Consider the following 6868-nt stretch of genomic DNA (forward strand, 5'->3'; position numbering starts at 1 on the left):
AAGCAGGTACATTACATTAACAGGTGAGTCAAAGTTTGTGAACCCCAAAGGATAACAGGGATGTAGTAATCTGCCAGTTCAGGGCCACCCAGAATAGCTCTGGGGATCTCCGTCTTCTTGTTTAGTTATTCCACCCTGTTAGAATCCAAACAGTCCAGAGATAAAGGATCTTCCTTTGAATCAGTACTTATAGCTTCTTCTCCACACAACAGTCAGAGACATGTTCTTACTCACACAATGGCCAATTGCTTTGAATTTAGCACTCTTCATTTGCATTCAATGAGCTATTTAATTACACGCTTAGACATAATATAACTGCCTGCCTTTACATTATAATAAGAATAGATACATGAAAAGAATACAAGTAACATTCCATTCGTTTCATGAAGTTCTAACATCTGAATACACTCTTAGATTAACACACACTTTGATCTAGGTCTATTTAATTACCAGGCATGCTTAATGCAAATGTAATGTAATAGTAAACAACAAGATCTAGTTAGGCAAAAACAATGCAATTAACATCTCCTTTGATCTCTATTAACACACTTGTGAATTGGCCTGAATATATACTAATACATTTAACTCCTTTGATAGTCACACACAAGTGAATGGGCCTATGGCTCTGGCCTGGCTTTGTCAGCATCACACCTGCCACCAGGAGTTATGTGAGCCCTTCACACCAGGGTCCTGCATTCTCCCCCCATGCCATGGGCTGTGTGCATGCCCCTATTCTCCCATCGATACATCCCCATTCCCTCTTCCATCCCTCCTCCATGTTGTTTTTTTCTGGGAGATGAGTCATTCAGGTGGCCAACATCTTAAACTCCACTGGGATGCCAGGAGCTTCATTTCTCCCTCATATTCAGTTGACTGATTTCCCCTCAAATCAAAAGGGTTCTGGCCATTGGTGCCCAGGGCACCACCTGAAATTTTGAAATTGATCAGATGAGGCATTTAAAAGCTATCCCATTACAGACAGAGAGACAGACAGAGAAATGGCACCAAGCGGAGTGTAAGGGCATCGCATGCCTGGCCAAAAAGTGACATTTCTAGGCTTTTTTTTAATCCCTTGGAGAGGGCAGCATCCACCACTTCCCTTCCTCGCCCATCCCCCCAGCGTAAATGGAGAAAATTTCTCTCATCAATAGCCAGCAAATCTCAGTACAGATGCACAGGGGCAGCCTCTTCCCCATGGTGGGAACTTAGCGGGGCTAGACAGAAATGTGGAGGGCTGTGCTATATATCTTGTGGGCACACGTACATATTTATTTGTCTAACAATGCACACTTAAATGTCTCTTTTATCCATGTTATCCTCAAAAGGAGAATAAAAATATACACAGATCAGTTTTAAACTTTATCTCTGGCAGCTACCTGGGCCAACATTTATTCACAGAAAATCAATAGGAAAAAAAATTGTACTCAGGATGTTCCTCTCTCAAAACCTCGTCTCACTCTCGTGTAAACCATTTCTCATTTAATTTTCTTTGAAAATTCTTGATCATTTATACACAAAATAAATCAACATCAGTCAAACATGGCATTTTAGAATTTCATTTTATAAAGCTCCTGGTTGGCCTGAACTGGGGCTTATACAGTATCTGGCTAACAAGCAAATGAGATCAGGCAAAAATTGTAGGACAGTAAATAGTCAAATCATCGGCATTTATACATCAGTGAAAGTCAGGGCAGTGAAGCTCAACCTTGGCTGCCACAGCTCACTTAAAGCAATTTTAAAATCACGTTTGGATACAACAGGAATTACTGAAATGTTCATTCACATCTTTATAGACACTTTCATCCAGAAGGATCCATTTGGATGTTACAGACAGAGCTGGGCCAAACCATGCCATGCGAGCAGGGGGGAGGAAACCCAGGCAAGTATTAGCCAAAATGGCAGTATGTGACCTTCTAGCTGGGACCACAGATTTCTTAGCACCACTAACTGCCTTCCCTGGCTTCTCCCCACAGCACCCCCATGCAGAAGGGTAGCAGGCAATCACAGGGCAAATAGCCAATGCACCATGGCTTCTTAGCCTTACTACCCTGGATGAGAGATGTGTGCGGGGCAGTGAGCAGAGCAGAGGGAAAGACCATTCCCAGGGATGGGGTGGGTTTCCCATGGAGCCTTGGTGTCTGTTGGGTTTGTGGGGATTCCCTTTGAAACCTCAGGGTCTTTTGGGGTTGCTGGCTGCATCCCTCCTTTCCCCATTACATTATGCTGCAAACCTCCCTCATTGGTGTTTCTGAAGTACTTTCCCCCTCCCATGTGTTACCCCAGAGAAGGCGAGCATCAGGGCCAGGCTGTTTGGTGTCAGATTAGCCATAAAAGCACAGGATATTGATCCTCTAAGTAGCAGAAGTGGATGGTTCGTATTCGGGGGCTCTTGGAGGGAACACTCATGTGGGAAAGGTTTGCAGGTCACTGGATGGTACCACTGTATCAGCAAAATGCAGTGGTGAGGACAAATTGGGATTTTGGCGATTTGCTCCTTAAGACAGAGGTGCAGAATCTCCACATTTGGGTCTTTCCCTCCTTCTTTAATTTTGCCATACATCGATATGTGATGTGAAATGTGATGGGATGTGAAATGTGAAATAGCATTGTTTCTTTATCTGTTTGGAAGCTGCAACCTGTGTCTGATATTAAAAGAGAATCACCATTACATTTAAGGGAATTAACTTCTGTAATTCTCCATTCACAAAAGAGTTTCTCAGCCTGTTTTTGATTTCAATGTAAAGGCTTCCTTTAGGCTCTTTAGAACAACTCTCTGCAATAAGTTTCATCATAATCTGCTTTGCCATTTACTTTTCCATCAGTGTAACTATTGCACTCTTCTACTAAGGATTTAGCTAAAGCCTCTGTTTTATGCCAGCATTCCTGTGTCAAGAATTCTTTCAAACCTGATATTGATAGTGTGTAACCTCTGAACACTTTTAAGTCTAAGTATTCCTTTTTCATTTTGAAATTTTGTGTTTTATAAGCACACAAGCTTTTGGCATCCCGTAACATCTTCCAGACTGCACTGCCCCTATCCGCTAGGTCTCTTCTCAGCTAGAACTCCACATCTTCAAATATGTTGCGTCTCTGTAAAGGAATGAGTGATAATTCTGACAATGTCTCTCTCCACATGTTCTCCAATTCCTTCTCCAGTTCATCATTATTTAATTTACAGTTGCTTTTCCTGCAATGGTTCAGAAGCCCATCCACTTTCTCTTCAATTTTTCTCTTGTACTCTGACAGGACAGAGTCTGTTTTGTGTTGGCCTTTTTTAATATGAATCGCTTCTTGCCACTTGCTGAATGAATAACTCTCCAGTTCATTCCTGAGACTATTGGCACTTCTTCTAAAATCTTCTTTGTACTTTTCTATCAGGTGCAGATTTGCTGCTCCACTTTCAAAATACTGTTGTAAATGATTCAAAATCTTCTCTGCTTCTTGCCTCAGTTTTTCCTGTGCCTCACTCTTTAGTCTGATTGAAAGATTAGGGTCTAGTTTATCTGGTGGCTGATTTTGGATGAAAGTTTCCTTTTCAGATACCCAGAAAGGTATCTCCTTCCGGAAACCCCATTCCCACTCTGCATACTTCACAGACAGCTGGTTATAGGCTTCATCAACAAGGCTGTTTCTAAAGCTGAAAATGAAGTTCTCATGTTTTACAGCATTCCACAGGCTCCTCACCCATTCAAGAAATTGGGGAATGTCCTTGGGAGTTCTCTCTTGTGAACAATCTTTCAGAAATTCAAACAAATATTTCTTTAATTCATAAACCTTTTGACTGTATCCCAAATTCACTGGAGCCATGGGGGAGAGTCCGTGCCACAAAGCAGGAATGTACCAATTGTGTTTTTCCAGATCATAATCCATAATATCAGAAAAATTCATCTCCTTGCATTTCTTTTCCATGTTGGCTGCAACTTTGGTCATTTCATTCAGCTGTTCCAGGAGGTGTTTCCTGTCCCTCATGTTTTGTTCATGTGCAGACACGTCACTGACATTCTGATGCACAAACTGGCAGTTGTTTTTTTTCCCGATTTTCTCCATTCTGAGAAATGCATGGACCACAATTTGCAGAACATCTTTCATTTCAGTGGCATTCTCCATGGCCATGTTAACGATGGTGATGTCACTCAGTCCAGTCACCAGGGTGGCCAGCTCATTGTCATGTTGATAACTATCCTCCAGCTTGGCCATTTCGGGGGCTTTCAAGCCTTCTGTGTCTATCACCAGGATGAAATCACAGCCCAGTTCCTGCTGAAAGTTCTCTGCCACTTTAATGAGTAACGTGAAGGCTCCTCGTGTACATCGGCCACTGCTCACTGCAAACTGCAGGCCGAACATGGTGTTGAGGAGGGTGGATTTCCCAGTGCTCTGTACTCCCAGCACCATCAGAACCAGCATTCTGTACCTTCCCCCCAGCTTGGCATCAAGCTGACTCAGAACATCTGTTACCCACTGCAGTGGGATGTTGGAAATGTCTCCATCAATGATCTCCATGGGAAACCCTTTCAGCATGAGGTCAGCTGCTATGCTTGGGAGATGGGTGAATTGCCTTTGGCTTTCTGCCATTTTACCTTCTTTAACCATTGAGCATTCAGCTTCATAAAACTGCCCCAACTCACGCATGAAATGCTCCACTCCTAAGGAACTGGCAGAGATTAATTTGTCTAACTCTGCAAACATTTTGGGGTCATCTTTTGAGTTTTTGCATTTCTCTTTATATTGATCCCATAGTTTAGAAAGATTCTCCCTAGCAATGGGATCCAGGCCAAACTTCATCCATTTCAGGAAGTAATGTTTCTCCCTGTGATGTAGGTGTTCTATTCCAGTAATAAATGTAATCAAACCATCAGTAAGGTCATGTTTATTCTGCTGAGCACATAAATCCATTAATTTCTTTTTCAGCTGAGATTTATAGTTCTCCAGTGGGGTGTCTCCTTGCTTTCTCATTCGGCACAGCTCTTTATCCACTTCAGCCAAGTTTCTCCATGTCTCCCCTTGGAGTCTCAGCTTTTCCCTCTTGTACTTTGCCACATCTTTGATTTGTGCAGTGATTTCCTTTGCATATGTGTTTGGGGTCTGACATTCCTTGTTATCCTCATCTACCTGGATGCCTAATTGACGTGCTGTCTCAGCCATGGCTTCTATACTCACTCTCTTGGGAGAAGATTTCATTATGGCTGCTATTGCAGACTGCAGAACTTTTACAAATTGTGCCTTATTTGTGGTACCTCCTTTCCACAGCACATGTGACTTGTTCAGTTTCAGCATCGAGGCTAACTTTTTCAGGAATTCCAGCGTTTGCTTGGCTTTCCCAGCCTGATAATTGAAGATGAAGTAGTATTTAGTGGCTGATCCCTGCAGAGATGATAACAGCGTGCATTCTCTCTCACTGATGCTCTCCGTTAATATGAACACTGCTGAGGAGACCTCTGTTAAAAAGCTGAACTGCAGCCAGTGCAACTCAATGTCTCCCCGCAGGTTTGCAACCACAACAGGCTCTGGGAAAAGATCCAGATTCTCCCTCCCAGCAGGGAAATACCAGGAAATCTCGAGCAGCCCACCTGCGATTTCCCGAGGGATGTTCCCAGACTCCATGTCTCGATGGATGAAGAAATCCTGGTGCTGCTGGGAGGGGCTGAGAACCTCATTGAGGAGGTGGGACTTGGAGAAGCTGCAGCTCCCCATCCGCACAAAGGAAATGGTTGGCATTGACGTGAGCACCAGGCTCTCCTCTCTCAACCCTCTACTCTCTGACAGGGAGTGCGGCCTCCACTTCCTCACCATGTCCCTCATGGCCCACAGCAGTAGGGTGCACTTGGGGGTGTCGAGGGCAGGTAGCAGCAGAGGGAGAGCAAACTGGCACATGGACATTTTGGACAGGATCTCCTGCTGTAGGAAACTGTCTGAGGAAAGCAGAATGGCACAGAGAACATCAAGGGTGTGCAGGGAATCACTGGTGTCTGTGTCACTGAGAAAAGTAAAATCTTCAGGAATATCCAGCTCCTCTTTGTCCATAGTTAGTGTTTGATCAGTGGGTACCCTGTGCTCAAGGCTTGTGCTTCTTGCCATCCCATTCAGAGCCATGAGCTTCCTGAGGAAATGCCAAGGTAAATCTCCTGTTGTCTGAGGAGGGCAGTTCTTTAGACTTTCTGGTGTGATTTCCAGGACATCTCTCAGCTTTAGTTTCCTGCTTCTGTATTTCTCCTTTTCTAACTTTGACTCGATGTACTGAAGGGCTTTTGGTCTCTCTGCAGAAAGGTAATACAACATAAACACTTTGATAAACTGAAAATGTTTTCAGGTGGAACTCTTACTTTGGTATTAGGGCCATAATGTGAAGGAATTGCAATTATTAAACAAAAATCATGGAGGTCTGCATGCTCCTTATAAGTGACAACCACTTAGAGGGGTCGTGTAGCTGGAGTACTGAAGCACCATTTATCTGGTGCAACCTTCACAGATTTGACCCAACTGTCACACTCTCAGTCATCCTAACTGAAATGCCACACTTATGGAGAGCTATGGAAATTCTTTCAGACAGGTCATGTATTCAACTAGAAATGTGGTTTTGGTTGGCCTAAAATTATTGCAATTTTGATATGAGAGGTTTCAGCCATTCATAAAATGGCCAGAGAAGAAGGAGGAGGTGGTGCTGCTGTTCCCTCCCCCAGTCCTCCCATAACATGTAGCCCAGTGGATGTGGGAAAGCCAAGTTTGAAATCCTGCTCTGAAACAGGTCCCAAATTAACTTTTCTGAGTCACCAAAAATTTCAAAATATTTTAGATTTGGTTTGACGCAAACTAAATATTGTTTTTTAAAGTTTTTTTTTTGGAACCACCACCAAACCAAACAAACACTTAC

At 43.3% G+C, this 6868-nt stretch overlaps 1 pseudogene; it reads right to left on the bottom strand.

The window, feature by feature from the left end:
• Positions 1-2760: 2760 nt before the first annotated feature.
• LOC144930678 (up-regulator of cell proliferation pseudogene) lies at positions 2761-6021 on the bottom strand (annotated as a pseudogene).
• Positions 6022-6868: the final 847 nt, after the last annotated feature.

Source organism: Lepidochelys kempii, chromosome 6 (genome assembly GCF_965140285.1).
Source record: "Lepidochelys kempii isolate rLepKem1 chromosome 6, rLepKem1.hap1, whole genome shotgun sequence".
Lineage (NCBI taxonomy): Eukaryota > Metazoa > Chordata > Testudines > Cheloniidae > Lepidochelys > Lepidochelys kempii.